The sequence below is a fragment of the Mus musculus genome, chromosome 6, assembly GCF_000001635.26.
Source record: "Mus musculus strain C57BL/6J chromosome 6, GRCm38.p6 C57BL/6J".
In the NCBI taxonomy this organism is placed as follows: domain Eukaryota; kingdom Metazoa; phylum Chordata; class Mammalia; order Rodentia; family Muridae; genus Mus; species Mus musculus.
This window is the reverse complement of record NC_000072.6, coordinates 87,937,972-87,960,722: the sequence shown is the minus strand read 5'-3', so window position 1 is coordinate 87,960,722 and position 22,751 is coordinate 87,937,972. Positions and strand designations below refer to the sequence as shown.

The 22,751-nt window shown below is 46.4% G+C and overlaps 1 pseudogene; it reads left to right on the top strand.

Annotated features, from left to right (window-relative positions):
- Window positions 11,267–12,291, top strand: Rps19-ps9 (ribosomal protein S19, pseudogene 9; annotated as a pseudogene).

The following is a 22,751-nucleotide window of genomic DNA, read 5'->3' as shown; positions in this document are numbered from 1 at the left end:
AGAAGGAAAACAACACTATGAAAGGGACAATTGTTTTGTGTAAGATAAAAAAACTTAAAGTTCTTAGGTATGCATATGTATGCTCTATGTAAATATGTTACAAATTCATGTCTATAAAATCTGTATTTCAGTAAGCATTGAAAAGATATGGAAAGGATATTTAGTGAACAGGCAGGGAACAGAAGGCAGTGTGGTATGGGGGTATAGAATAGAATATAGCCAAGTTTGAATAAAAGGTTTTTCTTTATGTACTTCTGTGTTTTGAAAGTAATAAGGTGTTCACGAAAATAAGATCATGGTTTCCTCCCCAAGAGGGGTGTCTGCCATTTCCCCTGGAGATAGAATTGCTCAAATTTTGCTTTTGCCTAGTCACCATGCTAGTTTCCCTTCAAGGGGACTGAAAAGAGGAAATTGGGCCTTCGGCTCCACTGGAATACAAATTTGAAAGCTGGTATCCTTATGGTTAACCAAAGAGTGGATTGGTTGCAGGAACAGATGAATATTTTGGAAGAGTTAGTATTTGTTTCCTGCATTACTCATATGTCAGGAATGTGTGTAACCTCTGTTCAGTATCAGGATTTTTCCAGAGCTGCAAATCTGTCGCGTGCAATTGGTGCGATGCTGCTAGGAAATTGGAGTCATAATCTTGACACAAAGATGAAGGAATTGCAAGCATCAATTGTTGCTGTGAACAACACCCACGTGGAGATTGCAACTGCAAAGCAATGGCTGGAGATCATCCAGGAAACTGTGGGATTCTTAAAAAATTGGGGAGGGATGGCCTTTTGAACGCTCCTGCTGACTGTTGTGTGTGGAGGAATGCTTTGGTGGATGGCACGCATGCGAAGGCGGCATAGGGCTGATAAACGAGCCTTAGTGCAGGCTATGGCCGCCTTGGAAGCAGGAACATCCCCCCAATGTTGGCTCAACATGCTAGATCAGTAATCAATGACAGGTAAGACCCTCACGTGTGCATACCAACCTAAGACAGGATGGCGAAAGTGAGTTCATCACTCCCATGACGGGTAAGGATGTGGCACGGATGGGGGCAACCTAAGACAGATGCTGATCCTGGAGCTACTAGTAAAACAAAAAGGGGGAGATGCGGGAAGTGGATGCGGCTGCATGGGCCAAGATGTTTACTGCCTTGCCTGAGCATGCGCAGTGAGGCTGCACACGTGGGCTGTCTGCCAGGATGGACTGTTCATCGCGATCCAGACCTGTCAGCCTATCTGTGACAGACCTGAGCTCGTGCCTGGAGTGTGTGTGAATTCTGATTGGATGAGGTGGAGCTAGATGAGGTCAGTCGGTGTGAGGATAGGAATTGGTTGTTGTTGTCCTTGCCAAAGTGGAGAGAGCTGTAAGAAAAAAGGCCACAAGTAAAAGAAGAAGCTGTTTCATGAACCCGACTTGGTGTCCATGTTGTTCTTGTCTCTGTGGGTCAGAGACTGCTGCAGTTAGCACTAGTCTGCCAGCTCCACACTTGGTGCTTGGAGCCATTTTGTCAGTGCTGGTTGCTAGGCTGGCCACTTATTCAGGAAATTCTCAGGAAAACAGGTCTAGCCTCTCAGCAGGTTGCAGAAGAGCAGGGCAATTGTCACTTCAGAGAGGAGCCAGTCAGAAGAAGCCAGTCAAGTTGGAAAGCTGCACCGCAGGTGGCCCCACCTCAGTGGCAGCCTGGTCTATACAAGCCTGCTTCAGGATGGAGGAGCCTACACATAAGCCCAAATCAGTGAGAGAGAGACTGGGCTTGGCATGGGCTTTTAAAACATCAAAACCAGCCAGGCAGTTCTGGTACACATCTTTGGTCCCAGCAACTCATAGGGCAGAGACAAGTGAATCTTCAAGTTCAAGGCCAGACTGGTCTACAGAGTGAGTTCCAGGACAGCCTAAGACTACACAGAGAAACCCTATCTCAAAAAAAAAAAAAAAAGGCAATCCAAAAATGAAATTAAAATGAAATAAAAATAAAACCTCAACTCTCCCCCTCAACTGCATGACTCCTCCAAGAAGGTCACAACTTCCTGTTCCTTCCTAAACAGTCTACAAACTAGAAACCAGACATTAAAATATATGTGCCTATGAGGGCCATTCTCATCCAAACAACCACAGTCTATATAACTACTTACCCATTTCTCTTACTAAACTCCAGAGAACCAAGTAACCCTATTAAAAAATGGGGAATAGAGCTAAACAGATTAATTCTCAAATGGGGAAACTCAAAAGGGTTCAGAAATACCTAAAGAAATGTTCAACATCCTTAGTCATCAGGGAAATGCAAATCAAAACAACCTGGAGACTCCACCTCACACCAGTCAGAATGGCTAAGATCAAAAACTCAGGTGACAGCAGATGCTGGCAAGGATGTGGAGAAAGAGAAACACGCCTCCATTGCTGGTGGGATTGCAAGCTGGTACAACAACTCTGGAAATCAGTTTGGCGGTTCCTCAGAAAAATTGGACATAGTACTACCTGAGGACCCAGCTATACCACTCCTGGGTACATACCCAGAAGATGCTCCAACATGTAATAAGGACACATGCTCCACTATATTCATAGCTGTCATATAATAGCCAGAAGCCAGAAACAGCCCAGATGTCCCTCAACAGAGGAATGGATACAGAAAATGTGGTACACAATGGAGTACTACTCAGCCATTAAAAACAATGACTTCATGAAATTCTCAGGCAAATGAATGGAACTTGAAAATATCATCCTGAATGAGGTGACTCAATCACAAAGGAACAAACATGGTATATTCTCACTGATAAGTGGATATTAACCCAAAAGTTTGGAATACCCAAGATTCAATTCACAGACCATATGAAGCCTAAGAAGAAGGAAGACCAAAATGTGGATGCTTCAGTGCTTTTTAGAAGGGTGAATGAAATATTCACAGGAGGAAATATGGAGACAGTGTAGAGCAGAGACTGCCCCGCCTGGAGACCTATCCCATATACAGTCACCAAAAGTTATTGTGGATTCTGGGAAGTGCTTGCTGATGGAAACCTGATATGGCCATCTCCTGAGAGGCTCTGCCAGAGCCTGACAAATACAGAGGAGGAAGCTTGCAGCCAACCATTGGACTGAGCTCAGGGGTCCCCAATGGAGGAGTTGGAGAAGGGATTGAAGGAGCTGAGGGGGTTTGCAGCCCCATAGAGGGAGCAACAGTGTCAAAAGGCCAGACACCCTGGAGCTCCCAGGGATTGGACCACCAACCAAAGAATACGCATGGTGCTACCCATGGTGCTGGCCACATATGTGGCAGAAGACGGCCTTGTTGGACATCAGTGGGAGGAGAGGCCCTCAGGACTGAGGGTGTTTGATACCCCAGTGTAGGGGAATGCCGGGGCGGGAGGATGGGAGTGGGTGGATGGGGGAGCACCCTTGTAGAAGCAGAAGGAGGGAGGATGGGATAGGGGGTTACAAACTTCAGTGGTCATTGCATAATATCCATCCCTCTGAATTCTATTGTCTAAATGAACTACCATCTGGATTTTCCAAGGGCTGGTCTTTAAGGTGAAGCCTGGTAACATAGGCTCCTAGCAAGTCCTCTTGACATGAGTCATGGCATTCCCTGTCAGGAAGGTATGTAGCAAGGCTGAGAGTGTCCCTTCAGGCCCTTCTATTAGGAGAATCTGATATTTTATCATCCTTCCATGTGTTATTCACAAGTGCCCTTTGTTACCCTTGGGGTGCATGCAATCAGGGCTTTCCTGAGTCCATCTGTGTGATTCAAGAGCAAGTCCCACTGCTGCAGTTGCTCACAGGCACCCCTGTGAAGTCAGCCAGTGAGCTAGCTCTCTGCTGAGGTTCCCACCAGCTGCGGGGATTGGTCCTACTGTTAGGTTAGAACCCTTAGAGAAATATCCTTCTTTTGAGTTACATAAAGGAAATATTGGGGTATCCCAATATTGGTATTCCCAATATTGGTGGAGTCCCAAGTGAGTCTCCCTTTGAGTCACCTGAAAAAGTGATAACCCACAGGTTCCAATAACATGGGGCCTGGGCGAATGAAATTTGTTAGTCTACTTAAGGAATTGCTAGATGGAGAATACTGGCTGCTTTTGCTGAGGGACATGGGTTTGATTCCTAACATCCACATGGCAGCTCACAACCATCTAAGAGAGAGAGAGAGAGAGAGAGAGGGAGAAAGGGAGAGAGAGAGAGAGAGAGAGAGAGAGAGAGAGAGAGAGAGGAGTGATAAATCGCCATGACCAATAGCAACTTGAGGAAGAAAGGGTTTATTTAGGTTATGCTTCCAAATCTCTGTTCATCACGGAAGGAAGAAGTCAGGACAGGAACTCAAACAGGGCAGGAACCTTTAGACAGGAACTGATGCAGAGGCTATGGAGGAGTGCTGGCTACTGGCTTGCTTCTCATAGATTGCTCAGCCTGCTTTCTTATAGAACCTAAGAGCACATGCCAGAATGGGCTGGACCCTCCCACATCAACCACTAATTACGAAAATGCCCTGTAGGCTTTCCTACAGCCCAGGAGCATTGTATTAATTGAAGTATCCATCTCTAGAATGCCTATGTCAAGTGGACATAAAAGTAGTCAGCACACAGGGCTCTTCCATATAGCCCTGGCTAGACTGGTTTCTCTATGTAGACCATGCTGGCCTTTAACTTACAGAGATCTGCTGCCTCTGCCTTTCTCCTGGGAGCACAAAGATGCTTATACCCACAGATCACCAGGGAAACCAGAAATGTAGTCACACAGGGTTGTTCCTCAAAGGAGGAAATAAATACCCGTTTTTCCACCCAGAAGGGTGGGAGTGGATATTGTCAATGACCTGGTGACCTTTGCTCTCTGTAGAGACAGACCTCAAGCAAATCCCCTAGAATGTTTATCCCAGGCCCTCCCTCCATAGGCCTCTAGCATTAACTTTGATTCTCAGTCAACAGAACCCATCCTTACGGGAAGATTTCACACGCACTCTAGAGCTTGCTGACCTCTGAAGTGGAAATTTCTGGTTTCTTTGGTTTCTTTGGAAAGTCAGTTGTGTAGGATGGTGTTTTGCTGGGGCAGACACGTGAAGGAGTGTTTTCCTGAAGCAGACACAGGCAAAAGGGTGGTTTACTAAAGCAGACTTGTTAAGGAATGTTTCGCTGAAGTGGACACAGGTGAAAAGATGTTTTGCTAAAGCAAGCATGTGAAGGACACATGAAGGATTCTTCGCTAACAACTCACATGTATTGGTTCACCTTACACTGTGTTGTTGAGCTCCCTTTGTTGTGAGTTCATAGAGAGAACCTGTAGTGGTGAATTAGTTAAACAGATTTAGCTCCTAGTGGTTGCATGTGCTACACCTGCCCAAGAGCTGTCGCTGGATTCTCGAATGAAACACACACACACACACACACACACAATGTGTGCCAGCTAATTTGATATGTCTTGACTAGCTTAATGTCAATGGTTGGGCACTTTTTTTTTTCTGAGACAGAGTTTCTCTGTATAGCCCTGGCTGTCCTGGAACTTACTCTGTAGACCAGGCTGGCCTCGAACTCAGAATTCCGCCTACCTCTGCCTCCCGAGTGCTGGGATTAAAGGCGTGCGCCAACACACCCAGCTGGTTGGGCACTTCTAAACCTCCCTGTGGCTAGCACATACCCCCCTCTGGTATTCCTGAGTTAATATCTTTTAAAATCTATATTTCATCTCTGCTACCCTAGACACAATTGGGGGAGTGGCCCCTAGGGCCATTTTCCTGGATTCTTACATGGCAGTGGGACTTTATGTCTGTTCTCCTTGCTCCCCCCATCATGGTGATTCTCCCTGTCCCTCCTCTCTCCCTCTGTCCCTTACCTGAGCAATCTAAAAGTCCCACCTCTGTCTCCCTGTCCAGCCATTGACTATACAGCAATTCTTTATTACCAATCAAAGCCAGCCGAGGGCAGGGACCCTCGGGTCTGGAAGTGTTGCTTTGGGAGCCAAATTAAGACAAAGTATTAGAGTTAATTCCCCACAAGAAAAGCACCAAAAAATTCTCATGAGGTTCTTGTGGCTTCTTGCTGCTTCTGTGGACTCAGGTCAATTGGCAAAGTGGTGTTAGCTGATACAGACTCACGTGGAGTTTTGCTAAGACAGACTCATGTGCAGAGGTAAGACAGACTCGTGGAGAACAGGGGATGTTTGGAGGGAGTATAAATAGGACTCAACAGACAGTGATGGGGCTTGCTTGCATAGCTAGCTTTGAAATGCCTCTTGGTCTCCAGTCTTCACCGATCTTCACTTCCTTGAGAGAAGCACAGCAAAGAACTTCCCCTGGACTAATCCCTCCTGCTAACTCACGCTGATTCAGCAGTGGAGGAATGGATGTTTCGGCTAGGTTGTGCCACCCCTGCTGATTCATGGTTGCTGTCCCGACACTACTGAACTGGACGACTGATAAATTTGTGAAAGTATTTGTGGGTGGATGGAGCTGCTGCTGCTGACTTCTGTGAACTGAACTGATGATTTCCTGACAATGGAGATGAGATTTGCTCCAAAGAACCATTTCTAAATATGTCTATTTCCCTGTGTCCTGATAACCTTTCTTTCCCACTACCTCTTGTGGGTGGTGGGCTAGAAGGGAGATTAAAGCATTTAAGAACCGTTATTAAAATTAGGGTTGAGAAAAAAAATAAAGCTACCGCTCTGCTCTGTCAGTCAGAGACCACACCGCATCCTAAGCCCTTACACCATAGAACCCAGCTTCAAGATTACATATGAGAAGGCCACTAAGAAATCAAAACCTTGGAAAAAATTTTCAACTGTCCGAGAGGCAATCTGGGCTCCTCAGAGGAAGCCACTAACAGTGGATTGTTGATGAGTGACAGCCCTGACGTTGGGAGGATAAGTCAGGAGCCAAGTCTGTGCCTGAGACAATTGGCCAGAGGAGATAACAAGGCCAGAACTGCAATGGTTTCCGAACTTCTTCAAGATCTCACTGAATATAATGAAACTAACATAGCAGCCAATCAAAACTGTCTTAAGGTCATTGCTTTGCCCCCTTCTAATCATATTAGAGGTTCCATAATTCTGGAAAATTCCCCTCTCCCCAAATAAAGGGGGGTGGGCCTGCGAGTTCTGTTAGTTGCCATTTTGAGGATGGTCGATCCCTACATGTTGGTTATTTCTGCAGAATAAACATTCTTTGCCTTTGCATACTATTTGAGTCTGGTGTCTTCCTTCGGCAATTTTTGGACCCTAACACATATACTTTGATTTAAGTTTTGTAGGCTTAGATTTTTTAATAATTGACAGGAGTCAGCAGAAGTGACCAGGAGAAGTTCTCTGCCATGCCTCTCTCAACAGAGTGAAGATCAGCGAAGATGAGAGACCAACAGTGCATTGCAAAGTCAGCTATTCTATGCAAGCCCACCGTCACTGTGAGTTGAGTCCTATTTATACTCCCTCCAAACATCACATGTCCTCCACTGGTCTTGCCTCAGCAAAATACCACCTTAGTCTGTCTTATCCACTGTCTGTTGGGTCCTTAACATCATGTGTCCTTTTGTCGCGTCTGCTCTCGACCAGCAAGAACGACACAACCACCAGTCCTTCTAACAGCAGTTTATTAAGCAAACTTCAGTCTTCGTCTCTCTCGCTTCATCTTTTTCCTCATCTATCTCCCCCGAACCCCAGGCCTCTCATTCTTATATACTCTCAGTCCCCATCCACTCATAGCAGGCCACGTCACCTCACCAGGCACGAAGCTTCAGCCAATCAGGGCGGCAGGGGCATGTCTCCACCAAATATGGACTTGTTTAAACCGCCAGCATCATGGTGCACCTGTGCAGCTCTCACGATGGTCATGGCTTATTATCAGGTGTATGAGGAAGTCAGGTGCTGTGGAGAGCCGGTATGTGCTGCAAGCAATCACGTGCGTGCTGCCAGTAATCTCTGAGGAGAGCCGTGTGTGCCGCGAGCAATCGATGGCGCGGGCCTCCGCTGTGCCTAACTAGTAAACAAGCCTTGTACGCAGGTGCGAGAGTGAATTCACTCCTAGTCACTCCCATTCTCAGGGTGTAATAGTGGGGTGATGGGCAAGCAACGAATTGGGAGCTGTCACGCCATATCAGGTGCTGAAACGTCACGCTGCGGGTTATAAAAGCAGCGCCATTTTCCCGGTTCAGGATCTTCCTGAGAAGCAAGCAATAAAGCTTTTGCCACGGAAGATTCTGGTTTGTTGCGTCTTTCTTGCCGGTCGAGCGGGACGCAATAAGGTGCAAGTCATAAGACTTAGCTGCAGTCCCTGGCGCCTTCTTGGGACTGCTGCCACACCCGCTCCTCACATCTCCCCCTTTTTTCTTTTTTGGCAGAGAGAATGTCTGTCTTAGATTGCCCCTTGGGAGACAAACAGCATTGGTTTGATCCCTGTCTTAGGTTGGTGACACGCCCAGGGAGTCTTATCTGTCACTGACTACTTCTCTAGCATGCCACACATGGGGAGATTGTCCTGTCTGTATGCGGCAGGTGCACCAGAAGGCCAGGATGCTGATTAATCTATGGCCCGATTTTGATTGCTGCAAGCAAGCCTCATGGGTGAAGGTAGAGGTCTGATTCCCCAGTGTGCAAGCATAGGGGCCCTACACAAAACCATCCCTTGGGCTCATCACCCAGAGAGGTCTTGGCCAGCTCCTGTGTCGTTTTTCCTGGGGCAAGGGAACTAGGACACTGAACCTTCATGCAATCAGACGTGCCTTCCACAGGATGCCAACAGCAAGCTATCCTCTGTGCAGTGCTTAGCCTCACAACCCACAGCATAACGCAGCATTATTTCTTTAGAGCGGCAAGCCAAATCTGAGGAGATTGTCCTGCCTCCACTGCAGCAAAGGCCTGCGCTACCATTGTGAAAGTGTGGGCCTGCACACGCTGCACCTGATACATGCGCCAAACACACAATACACACACTATTACAAGCATACATCCCAGGGCTCCCATCAGCCCTGAGGCAAGGGATCTTATAAACAATAAACACAAAAGGAGGTCACATACAAACAGGCGTAGCCTGAAAAGAAACATCCCTTCCTCTAGCAAATTGAAATACAGAAGTTTCAAACACATTAGAACCATTCCAATAAAATTTGCATTATCTCAGGCCCCTCCTGCCACCTGGCTTAAGGGGGAAAGATCAGTGCAACTACCATTCACCCCACATAACAACCATAGATATAAGGGGCACTGCCCAAGGTGGAAGGGAATCAGGAACACTCCTACAAAAAGGAAGAGGGGCCCATCTAGGTTGGGAGGGTATAGTGCCATTGCCCTTGGATATACTGGCAGGCCACACCCCTGAATCCAGGTAGCATTCATTTTAGTAGATACAGCTGAACACAATCACTTATCTGTGAAATATTTTTGAATCATCTGAAAACGCAACAATCCCTTTAGCTGAAGCAGCATAGAAAAAAGGCAATTGTAGTGAAGCATTAGATGTAAAGAATCGAGGAAACACTTGAATGCATCAATGGCATGGGCCTCAGGAACACAGACATAATTCCCCAACGTAGCTCTTCAGTTCTCACTAGCGGGAGCATTCCCAGCCACAGGAACATCCATGCCCTCATCGTTCTGCTTGCCCTGAATTGCTCTGGTCAGCCGTTCTGGGACCCGCAGCTGTTGTCGGTGATCCTGGGGAACCACAAACAGACCCTCTCGCCCAAACCAACTGAGAGCGCTCCTCTCTCACCTGACTCAGTGCCTCGTTACCTCTCTGGAGTTCTGCGCCACATGTTTCTCTATCTTCTATGCAATTTCTCACTAACTTCCAGACCAGCAAAATGCCTTTTGGTAAAACCCTCTGTTCCTCTGCAAACCTCAAGTCCCCATGGTGCTTGGTGCAACTTGTCCCAAAACCGTGAACCTTAACTTGTCCCCATGGTTTCACTTTTACTTTGTGCCTGCTTCCTGGCAACTTTATATTTGCCTCTGTTTTATCGAGGTCCTTCCCAATTCACTTTTTTTTTTTAAAGATTTATTTATTGGTTATATGTAAGTACACTGTAGCTGTCTTCAGACACTCCAGAAGAGGGAGTCAGATCTTGTTACGGATGGTTGTGAGCCACCATGTGGTTGCTGGGATTTGAACTCCAGACCTTCGGAAGAGCAGTCGGGTGCTCTTACCCACTGAGCCATCTCACCAGCCCCCCCAATTCACTTTTACTTTGTGCCTGCTTCCTGGCAACTTTATATTCACCTCTATTTTATCCGAGGACCTTCCCAAACTCCTGGGTTACTTTGTGCCTACTTCCTGGTAACTTTATATTTGCCTCTATTTTATCCGAGGTCCTTCCCAAACTCCTGGGGTCCTAAGTTTCACTTACCGTGAACTTACCCTGCCGGCAAACACTGACTGCTGAAAGTTCTGAACTCGTTGGTGGAGGAGTCAGTTCCCCATACGGGCCACCAATTGTCGTGTCCACTCTCGACCAGCAAGAACGACACGACCACCAGTCCTTCTAACAGCAGTTTATTCAGCAAACTTCCTTCTTCATCTCCCTCGCTTCAACTTTTTCTCTCTCAACTTTATCTCTCTCTCAACTTTATCTCTCTAAACTGGGCCTCTCACTCTTATATACTCTCAGCCCTCATCCACTCACAGCAGGCCATGTCACCTCACCAGGCACGCAGCTTCAGCTAATCAGGGCAGCAGGGGCATGTCTCCACCAAAATGGATTCGCCAGTATCCTGGTGCACCTGCGCAGCTCTCACGATGGTTGTGGCTTGTTTTCAGGTGTATGAGGAAGTCAGGTGCAAGTCATAAGACTTAGCTGCAGTCCCTGGCGCCTTCTTGGGACTGCTGCCACACCCACTCCTCACATCCTTTCACCTCTGTCTGCTTCAGGAAAACACTCCTTCATGTGTCTGCTCCAGTAAAATACCAACACAGCTGATTTTCCAAAGAAATTGAGGTTTCCACTTCAATGTATGTTATAGAATCTTAGGGCTTCTGGAATAAGGGAGGGAATCAAAGATAAAGAAAAAGATAGGTGGGGTAGGAAAGGATGCCTAACCTTTAAGGAAAAGAGACTTGTCCTGCTGACAACATCCAGCAAACATGCATCGGTTGGCCTTCCCTGACAAGTGAGGGTAGTCCCAGAGAGGAAAATTATGCATATAGGACACCTTTAACTGTTTTTTTTCTCTCTCTCTTTTTGCAAAATCTACTTGCAAGACAGCATAATTGAGCTCCCACCAGGAGGCCATTCTCAATACTCCTTTAGAGAATATTGAGAGCCAGCTTCTTGGCAGAAAAAGATCACTTAAGAGTTTGGGGTCCCTTTCCCCTGGCTGGCAGCGCGGAGGCCACATGATGCTTGGAGTTACTGTAAAAGACGTTGAAAGACCCACAACGTGAGGACTCCCCCCACGTTCTGACTCAGGAGAGGCGACACCCCAAAATCACCAACGAGAAACGGTCTTGCTGCAAATTGCAAGAGGATTTTTATTCAAGAGCGCTCTCGGGCCCACGGTCATACACCACGCAGGGGTAGAGGACCGTGGCGCCCTGAGTAGCTGAGTAAGGGGGTATTTAAAGGAAGGAACCACAACTCAAGGAGGTGGGAAGGGCGTTGTTGGAAAATACCAAAATTACCAGTTAAGAGTCACAAGGAAGTACAAAGTCACAAGTGTCAGGTTATCTCTCAAGACAGTTTCTAAGAGCCCCTAAAAATCTAAGAGCCCCTAGCAATAGCACCTTTGCATAGTGGGTTCCAGTAGTGGTCAGGGTGGGTCAGGGTGACTTTCTTTGAATGAACACTCTTTGAACCCAGGAAGCGGGTGGGTAGAGGAAGGAATGTTGCTATCTGCTTTATGATAGCATACCTTGGAGCATTGAGTTTATTACTCTTTCAACGTTAACCAACAAGAGTTCATCAGAGCTCTGGCAGCCTTCCTCAAAAAGTCCGGGAAGCTGAAAGTCCCCAAATGGGTGGACACAGTCAAGCTGGCCAAACATAAAGAGCTTGCCCCGTATGATGAGAACTGGTTCTACACATGAGCTGCTTCCACACCACGGCACCTGTACCTCCGAGGTGGTGTGGGGGTTGGTTCCATGGCCAAGATCTATGGAGGACGGCAGAGAAATGGTGTCAGACCCAGCCACTTCAGCAGAGGCTCTAAGAGTGTGGCCCACCAGGTCTTCCAAGCCCTGGAGGGGCTGAAAATGGTGGAAAAGGACCAAGATGGAGGCCGCAAGCTAACACCTCAGGGACAGAGAGATCTGGACAGGATCACCGGACAGGTGGCAGCTGCCAACAAGAAGCATTAGAACAAAGGGTTAATAAATTGCCTCATTCATAAAAAAATAAAAAATTAAAAAAAAAAGAGTTTGGGGTCAGCCAAACTGGTTGATACATACATTTAATCCCAGCACTCTGTAGGCAAAGGCAGGCAGATCTTTGGATTCAAGGCCAGCCTGATCTATAGAGGGAGTTTCAGGACAGCTATGGTTACACAGTGAAATCCTGTCTCATTAAAAAAAAAAAGTTTTGGGGGTCTAGTTCTGCCCAGGAGGCAGCTGCACTATGGTAATGTGGGGATTGGTTGCGATCTGCCAGGAAATGGAGGAGAGATGCTGGGTGGGGGCTGCCCTTCCCCCCCTCAGTTGCATCCCTGCGGCAGTTTGAGAATGATCCCCAGAGGCTCATCTATGCAAATGCTTGGTCCCCAGTTGGTGGGATATTCTGAGACAATTTAGAGGTATAGCTTTGTTGGAGGAGGCGTGTCACTGGGGGTGGGCGCTAAGGTTTCAAAATCCCACACAGTTCCCAGTTAGTTCCCACTCCTTCCCTTGTGCTTGTGGATCGCTGCTCATCATCAGCAAAGAAGCCAAGAAGAAAGGCCAAGAAGAAAGTTGAGAGCATGGGCTGATGCAGAGGCCATGGTTTGCTCTCTTGCTCTTCATAGCTTGCTCAGCCTGTTTCCTTATAGAACTTAGTGTGTAAAAGTAACTTTTTGCTGGGCAGTGGCGGCGCACACCTTTGATTCCAGCACTCGGGAGGCAGAGGCAGGAGGATTTCTGAGTTTGAAGCCAACCTGGTCTACAGAGTGAGTTCCAGGACAGCCAGAGCTATACAGAGAAACCCTGTCTCGAAAAAACAAAACAAAACAAAACAAAACAAACAAACAAACAAACAAACAAAGTACCTTTTTTTTCAACAGATGTAATTTGCCACACCCTCTGGTCGGTTGAGTCAGCTTGACAAGCTGAGAAGCCTAAAAGCCACTCACGAGGCAGAGAGTTTCAAGGAAGCTCACCTCCTGGAGTTTTGGCGTTCTCATTTACCCATATACTCATATTCTATTCCCGTGTTAGTCTGGTGTATGGATCTATGAGCTCTCTTTTAATATTTTATTATAAATGCCTTTTAAGATTAAATTCTGTTATAGTTAAGTCTCCCCAGTTTTCCAAGGTCCCAGAATCCGCCAAGCTTAGAATCCTGTAAGAATGCAATAAGGAAGTTAACCTATTCAGTAACTAATTAAGCATTACAAAAGATGGAGCCAGTGGCTCAGAGCTGGTCTGCAGAAAGAGCCAGGGAATCTCACTGAGATAGAAATCTTCAGTACAGGCTACATTGCATATTAAAAGCAAGTTGGTAAATTCTCCTGACAAATGGAGATTCTCCAGATACTTAAAAGTTACCCTCATATAAGAATTTAGCAAGGCCTAGGAATTAGGGGGGTTGTGATATTACATTATTCATGAGGCCTGCCAAGAGCAGAATCCCCTGGTGCTAGCCTTCACAAGGTTCAAAGGTGTAACACTGGAGTGTGAAATCCTTGCCTGTCACTAAGCTGATCCTAGGCAGGACTGCTTTATCTTTACTGTAAACATTTACCTGGATCCTGTAAATCCTTTTGAAGTTATTATTTTGTACGTGGTAACTTCAATGTACCTTGCCTGCTGTGACTTCCGACCCCTTGTATTTTCTGTACTATAAAAAATTTGATGCTCGACCTGACAATCTCTCGTGTTGGTCTGTCTGTCAACCGCGAACGCTTTGCCCACCTGCCCCAGAGACCCGATCCACACAGACAAAGGGACCCAGCGGGTCTGTGGCAGTAATTGTCATCTTGGAGGCTTACTTCTGAATAAGCTCACTCTGTCTAGTTCTTTCTGAACTCTGGCCATCTGGTTCACCTCAGCTGTTCTGGTTCAAACTCCTCTTCAAGCTGGCTGATTCAATCTGGCTTCTCTAGGCTTCTCACTGAATTGGTCTGATTGGCCTCAAACTACCTCTGGCTCCTTCTTGTTCTCTGGCTCCAGCGGCCTCTGTTGACCTGCACTGAGCTTCATGAACTCTCGAATGAGCTGCCTCCCAGCTAACTCAACTCAACTCTCTCTTTCCCTTCACTGCTCTTAAATAGCTTCTCTCCTGAGAGTTGGGTGTATCCTATCTCTGAATCATTCTGTCAAATCTTTCTATGATTCTTCACCTTGTCTGCCCCTCAATTAGACATCATTGTTTGGAATTGAATATGCATTAAAGGTTTCCAGACAGAGGGATTAAAAATGTATACTAAGGATGTGTATACATTCCAACCATATCACACAGACCTAAAAGGTCTGTTTTTTTTTTTTAATATTTATTTCATGTAAAACTATACTGTAGCTGTTTTCAGGCACAACAGAAGAGGGTTCTTTTGATGTGATCAGAAAGACATGTTTTTGGAACAAAATTCCTCTACACCAGTGTAAACTTCAGGCCTCAGTCTCCATAGCTGGGAACCAGTTGATGAATCTGTTGTTGAAGAAATCTAGACAAGAAGTTTATAATACAGGGTATAATTAGTAGGATTAAGAAAGGGAGAAAGGGGTTACGAAGAGTAGTATCTAATTGTATACTGGACTGTTAATGATCCACAGTCCAGAGGCATTGAGCTGTTTCTCACATTTTTGTATATCTGTATTAAGTTGTTGGATCTTATCTTTTACTGTACCCAATTGGTTAACATAGAAGCAACAATCCTCTGAGAGGAAGAGACAAAGACCATCTTTCTCTGTTGCAGGAGGAGGAGGAAGAGGAAGTGGGGGGAATGGTCAGGGAGCCTGGATTCAAGGGTAGGGCTAGAATCAAGTGAGGGAGAGACAAAGGAAGTAGAGCTTTCACTTTGGCTAAGAGACCCCTTCCCAGTATGGACAGGACAGGTTGGTACCACTAGGGAGGATTAGGTAAGGTGAACACCCCTCAAGATAAAGCTGAGTGATAGGGTTCAGTAAGTCTGGTAAGGCTGTCCCCTTATCCTGACAATAAGGGAACAAGGAGAGATAGGTTCCCAAAACTCCACTAGGGCTGAGTAGGTAGCTCCAGTGTCCAGAAGGAAGGAAATGGGTGTCCTGATACTGTAATGACTACCCAAGCGTCCCTGTTGAAGATGGCAATGGTTGAGCCAAGGCAGCCCAGTCCCCCTCAGTTTTCCATGGCCAGAACTAGGATATTGACTTAAGGGTGATCTGGCTTTGAGGTTCCCATGCTTTGAGGGCCACAGGTGCAATCAGCAGCCCAATGTCCTCCCTCCCTCCCCCTTCTTTCTTTTTAATTTATAGCATTGGTTCACTTTTCCATGGCAAATGCAGTAACATCAACAACCCTGAGAACAGCCTGGTACTCCAGGACTCGTTTCTCTGACTGTTCCTTGTCTTATTACTTGATGCTCTTGAGCCTAGTATAGCAAAGGCTCTGTCAAAGGCTGGATCACAGGTGTCTTAGGTGCCATCATCATTGCACTCTCAAGCTTACTCCGGAAAAGTGCTGCTGATGACAGATTTGGGGACGCTCTGGAAGCAAGCTTGATAGTGAAGAGTGCCTATTCACCTGTGTGCTTTCTGAGATTCTTCTCCACAGACAGGAAGGTTGGTATTTCAAACTCAGCTTGTGGCAAGGCAAATGTTCCATCCATGCACTGTCCTAAGTATTGCTTAATCGGCACATACATTGTCACTTGGGCATATGATGCCACCATTCGGATCTGGACCATGACCTCTTTCCCAGGTGACCAGAATATAGTTGAGAAGAACCTAAACAGTAAGGATTCCCAACCAGGGCTGAGACTTGAGCCAATCAATGTCTGCACTGGGTGGATAAGTATTGAGATGTGTAGCTGCCTCCACACACCCAGACTTCCCTAGGGTAACCATGAGGGTCTTCACTCTATGTTTAATCTGTGCCAATCCACTACGAATCTTCTCAGGTGGTCCAGTCACAAGTCCATTCATGAATGGGCAGCAGTGGCTAACTATGGAAAACATTTCAAGGGCTGTGAGAGGCCTCTCCCTCACTCCTTTCTGTAGAACAGATGTCTCATAAGCAGGACTGTCCTTACCTTGCATTGGTGTTGAGAGACAGGATTGCTCAGACACATCAGCTGCAGCAAGTGACTCCCACATCCTTGGAAACACATAACACACGAAGATCAAACTTCCAGTGACTGGATAGAACCTAGCTCTGTGCTCAGAATCCAGCACTGATACTGTATTGACCTCAATGTCATTCTTTTACCAATCCCTGGATGAGGGTGACTTGTGTTTTGGGGGTACTGGAGGCAGTTGATGCTTAATTTGAATTCAAATGAGAATCCAAGGTCAATTGGTTCTGTTTCTTTAGGTTCAACTTCATCCTCTGAAGAAGGTGTCTCAACAGGGTCCGGCTTTCTCCTTTTACTGGGTTCTGACATCTTGGGATATTCCCAGTGTCCTTCTTATAGTTTTGGTTGTGAGCCTAGCCTTTAACGGCTGAGACATCTCTCCAGCCCCACAGTGTCCTTCTTGATGACACCTTGGACATGGTCGGTGGGGGGTTGCAAGTGTTTGGTCTGGCTTGGGCTCAGTGGCCCTCCTGACCACATTTGAGGCAGGGACCTGAAGGTTCTTATGCAGTGGGAAGCAAAGGAGCCTGGGCAATTGCTATGGCTGGCTGAAAGACCTTAACCATGGAGCTTTTTCATCTCTCCTATGCTACACTTTAAAGGCCACCACTAATACTTCTGCCTGTGGAGTTAGGAGCTCGTGCTCTAGACATTTAAGTTTGGCCCTAATACCAGGGAAACTCTGGGAAAAGAAGTGCTTTTAGAACAGGCTTGGAGAGACAGGCCAGGAGGCACACTGGACTTCATCTGCATGTGCTCTGTCCTGGTTCCCAACTCGCCTGTGCTTCTCAGCGAGAAGGTTTTCGTTGAGAATCATATAAATGCCTTGGAAAGCAAGGCTGCAAGATTAGGTAATAATTGGAATTCTGTAATAAAGGTAGAAGGATCGGTGGTATAGAATCCCAATCTTTTTCGGTTTGCGAGTGTTCTTACAAATGAGTAAGGGGCAAGTCCCCGGAGGGAGCTGTCTACCCTGGCAATGTCCCATAAAGAGAGAACCATGGCTGCATAGGGGCTGGGGTAGGTAAGTGGGACCCCACGGCAGAGCGGGAGCAAACAGCAGGAGGACTAGGGGATTCCTGTGGACTGGAATGGGTACCCAAGGGGGTTGACTGGTGGCCTACCGATGACGAGGGAGAAATAAAAACTGAAGAGGCCAGAGAGGGAGAGAAGAGGCTGGCTTGTTAAGTGCAGGGATAACTGAAAGGAGTTGAGGGTTTTTTCCCCTCCCTCGGTTGACTTAAAAGCAATGTGGTCACTTGATTTAATCAAGATGGAAGTGAAGTAACATAGCAAAAATTCATCCTTTCAAACCCTAGCAAAGAAGCTGTCAGCCATGTGGGTATTGAGGCCAAATTCAACAGCAAAGGTGAACAAATTTAGGGTTCTTCAGGTTGAATGCCAGGTGTAGAGGCTGGAGATCCCAAGGGGGCATGGGAGGGGATGAGAAGACACCATTCCCATGGATGAGAGCAGGGGCAGAGAGGAAAAATGTCACTGCGGCCTGTAATTGAGAGCATCCCCAGGACTCAGGGAGGATCAGAGGAAGACACGAGCCATTCAGTGGATCATCACTAGATTTAGTGGGGGTCAGGGGCTTAGCCTGACTAGGCCAGAGGAGAGACTCAGCACCTGGTACCAGCTCTTTTGTGCAGGGCAAAAGGCGAGGAGGCCAGAAGACAAGGATAAAACCCAAGCTCTCCGAGGGACTCTCACCCATAGGAAAGGGTTAACTTTTATTCTCCTCTAATTGTCATCTTGGTGGCTTTCTGGGATCCCATTTTGTTTCTGCCTCTGTCTGCTAACCTAGGCCTAGTCCTGGAGGCTTCTAGCATCCATACTATCTAATCTAGGCCTAGAATATTTTCAGCCTCTGAGACTTGCTGCTGAATAAGCTCACCCTTTCCTAGCTCTTTCTGATCTCTGGCTGACTGGTTAGCTCAGCTGTTCTGGCTCAAACGCCTCTTCAAGTTAACTGATTCAACTGGCTTCTTCTTTTTTTTTTTTTTTTTTTTTTTTTTTGGTTTTTTTGAGACAGGCTGGCCTTGAACCGCCTGCCTCTGCCTCCCAAGTGCTGAGATTAAAGGCGTGCGCCACCACGCCCGGCTAACTGGCTTCTTTTTGCCTTTCCTGAATTATTCTACTTGGCCTCAGACAACCACTCGTAACTTCAGTTCCAGGGAATCTAATGCACCAGGCATGTTCATGACACACAGACAGACTTGCAGGCAAAACATCCATATGGATTAATAAAAACAAAACACTATGGGCCAGGTATATTGTGTGAGCTGAATGTGTCTTAAAGCTCTCAAACTCTCTTCCTCCTCCTCCTCCTCCTCCTCCTCTTCCTCCTCTTCCTCCTCTTTTCCTTCTTCCTTCTTCCCTTCTTCTTCTTCTTCTTCTTCTTCTTCTTCTTCTTCTTCTTCTTCTTCTTCTTCTTCTTCTTCTTCTTCTTCCTCCTCCTCCTCCTCCTCCTCCTCCTCCTTCTTCTTCCTTCTTCTTCTTCCTTCCTTCCTTCCTCCTCCTCCTTCTTCTTCCTTCTTCTTCCTTCTTCCTCCTCCTCCTTCTTCCTCCTCCTCCTCCTCCTTCTTCTTCTTCTTCCTTCTTCCTCCTCCTCCTCCTTCTTCTTCTTCCTTCTTCCTCCTCCTCCTTCTTCCTTCCTTCCTTCCTCCTCCTCCTTCTTCTTCCTTCTTCTTCTTCCTTCTTCTTCTTCCTTCTTTTTCCTCCTCCTCCTTCTTCCTTCCTTCCTCTTTCTTCTTCTTCCTTCCTCCTCCTCCTTCTTCTTCCTTCTTCTTCCTCCTCTTCTTCCTTCTTCCTCCTCCTCCTCCTCTTTTTTCTTCTTCTTCTTCTTCTTCTTCTTCTTCTTCTTCTTCTTCTTCTTCTTCTTCTTCTTCTTCTTCTTCTTCTTCTTCTTTATTCTTCTTCTTTATTCTTCTTTTCTTTTTCAGTTTTTCAATATGGGGTGTCTCTGAGTAGCCCTGGCTGTCCTGGAACTCCCTCTTTAGGCAGATTGGTCCTCTGCCTCCTGAGTGCTGGGATTAAAGTCTTGATCACCACACCTGGATGCAGTTCCCAAACTCTTGTGTCTCTCAATCTGATCTATGATTTTCTATGATTTTCTGTTTTGGTCTCTCCAAAACCAGCAAGGGGGCTCAGTGGGTAAAGTATTCGTTGCAAAGCTGGATGACCTGAGTAAGTACAATACCTATTCCCTACATCATGGAAGAATAAAGAATAAAGCAGCTCGGCTGTCTTCTTTCACATGCTTCCTGTGGTGTGTCTCAGCATGTGTGAGTGCATGCACGCTTGCATGCACATGATTTCAAAATAAATCCAAGAAGAAGGCCCTATGGTGATGTCCTGAGGGCATCACCGACTGTTGACAGCCACTGTAGACTCAGGCTATGGTCTTGGGTACTTGTACTGCAATGATACTTTCTCCTTATAGGATGCTCTTGAGGACCCAAGAGTATGCTGTAGCAATGATTCCAGACACTTCTTTTCTTGATGACTTTAGCCTTGTCAGGATTACCTGGCAATTCTGACCTGTTATTCAGTTTGACGGTCAATTTTATAACCATTTGATCCTCCAAACAGCTTTCTGGTGCCTGCTAAGGGCATTGTCCACATAGCCTGCCGCATGCCCTGCCGCTCTGCTGGCTGCAAGAAGTCCTCAGTCATCTCCATAACAGGCGTGCGCGCTGAAGGTAGGTCCTGAGGCCCACAAGCTGGCACCTGCTGGTTTTGGGTGTTTGAGACTTTGGTTGTGAGTACTCATGCACTCTCCCATGGCTCCTAGGGTCTAACTTTGTCCCAAGAGCGCAAAGGACTTGGCAAAGGCTTTTCATGCATGCTGGTCAAGTTGTTGCTCTTCAGGGAATGAAGTTCCAACATTTCCATCCCTTGCTCCATCCTCTGAGCAGAGAAAGGATGTGCAAGCCCGAGGTAGAGATCAAGCCCTGTCACCTCAAACGAGCCATTTGCAGGATCTAGGAACCCAGTGCAGGAGCTGTTGAGAGACAAGCTGTTGGTGGCATCCACTCTTCATCTCAGCACTCCAGAGGCAGAGGAAGCCGATCACTGTGAGGTGTTCCAAGCCAGCTTTGTCTACATAGGGTTTCAGGACATCCAGGGGTACAAAATGAGATCATGTCTCAAAAACATGACAAGAGCAAAACCAAACAAACAAAACGAGAATAAAGCCGGGCGTGGTGGCGCACGCCTTTAGTCCCAGCACTTGGGAGGCAGAGGCAGGCGGATTTCTGAGTTCGAGGTCAGCCTGGTCTACAGAGTGAGTTCTAGGACAGCCAAGGTTACACAGAGAAACCCTGTCTCAAACAAACAAACAAAACAAAACAAGAATAAAACATAATTTGAGTAATTCACATACATATACACAGAGAGAGAGAGAGAGAAAGAGAGAGAGAGAGATCTTTATAACAGTGACATCTGAAGAAATAAGCACGATGCTTTTATACTTTTGCATAACGCATTTCTGAAAGACCTGAGCCTGTGGCTATCAGCAGCCTGTGATTCCTTGGCTGCAGGGCTCAATCTCAGGGATGTTATAGAGACCTATGGGAGAGTGGTACTGAAGTTCATAGGAGGTAAGGATTCCTTTTAAAATGTGTTTACTCGAGGCTGTTACAGACCCAGTTCTCAGGCTCCGGTGATCAAGGGTGTTTCCTGGATACTCCCAAGAGAATCTTTGTCTTCCTGCATGTAGGAAAGGACAGATCAAGTGATTTTTTTCCGATAGTACCATTCTGCAAATGATTTGGACTTCCTATAATCTATACTCAGCACATTTTGAAATGGCCTATCTTTAACGTTTTCAGGCCTGGCAGAAGTCTGAGAGTTCAGTTTGCACCATTGCACCTGTCCTCCAGACCCTCCCAGCTATAAGCAAAATCTCCACATTCCCCAAGATGCAACATTCCTCCCATGCCAGGAGCCCCATGGATTGCTCCTCAATCTACCTGTGCTAAGTCATGCACCAGGGACCAAGCTTCTGGCTTTAGCCTATTTTTGCCTGAATGCAAAGCAGTTTTACCTGAGGCACTGAATCAAGATGGACTGTGGAGAGGACAGAAGCGAACATCTAACACAACCCAGACATGCTGTGCAGTCTGCTTCCCCCAGGGCTGGACTGAAGGAAGGAATCCCTAAGGATGAGTTATCATCCCCTAATTGTTGCTTAAGTGTTGGGCACAGTCTGGGAGGCCAGCAGGCGGCCCAGACAACCAGATCCTCCTGATGCCCACTGCTCTAGAGAATGCCAGGCACGATCCCACACAGCACATTCAGACCTGCAGACCAGTCTGCCCTGCTTAGTCTGAGGTTTAGTTAATCATGAAGGACAAACCCTTTGCTCCCCTTTCCTGTTGGATCTCAGTACTGAGTTTTGGTGGTACTAAAGAAGGAAGGGCTCCCTGAGTCTGCTACAGAGGTTGCAGGCGAGATCAAACAGGCCTGGATTTCTTTGTAAAATGGAATAATCTGAGGAAGAAATGGGTGTGAAGCTCTGGGCAGTTATAGCAATTGCTGACTAAACACATGGGCATTTCTTATGTTCTAATCTTTTAAAGAGCTAGGTGACAAGTAAAATGGCCTTCATCTGTGATTTTGGGTCCTAAATAGAAAAAGTCATGGGAAGGAGGGGTGGAAAAACGAACACTCTATAGCAGAATCTCTTGACTAATACGCTATCATTTACACACCTTTAACTGGATCAGTAAGGGCTTTTATTTTTTGAAAAAATAAAAAGGAAAACAGAAGATGTTCCCAGCTATTGAGATGGCTCAGTGGATAGAGTGTGCTGCACAAGTCTTACAAGCTGGACTCTACCCCTGAAGCCCACCAAGACGGAGGGAACCAGCTGACTCCAATTTTCCTCTGACCTCCTTCCACATGTATGCTGAGCACATGATTTTACACACACACACACACACACACACACACACACACACACACATGGAGGATGCTCCAGAGTTCTATAGGCAGCATCAAACATTGTCAAGAAGGCAGGAAAAACAGTCACAGTTCTCTGAAATAAGTAAAAAGTTGATAAGCAATTAGCAACGTCCAGTAAAACTGAAGACTCAAAAAAAAAAAATCAAAAAATTAATGCCCGATGTAAACGAATTTACAAAATGTACAATAATGAAATTGTGTTCTTAGATATAAAAATTTAGGGTCTTATGTAGGCTGGCTTTGAACGCCCAATCCCCCAGCCTCCATCGTCCCTTGTGCTGGGGTAACAAGTGGGTACCTCCAGGGCAGGATAGCATGTTATTTATATGAAAGTGCTCCTTGAATGAATAGTTACTCATGCATTGCATTCATGTCTACCAAAGCCCTACTAAGGAATTTTACCATAAGTAGAAGGGGAA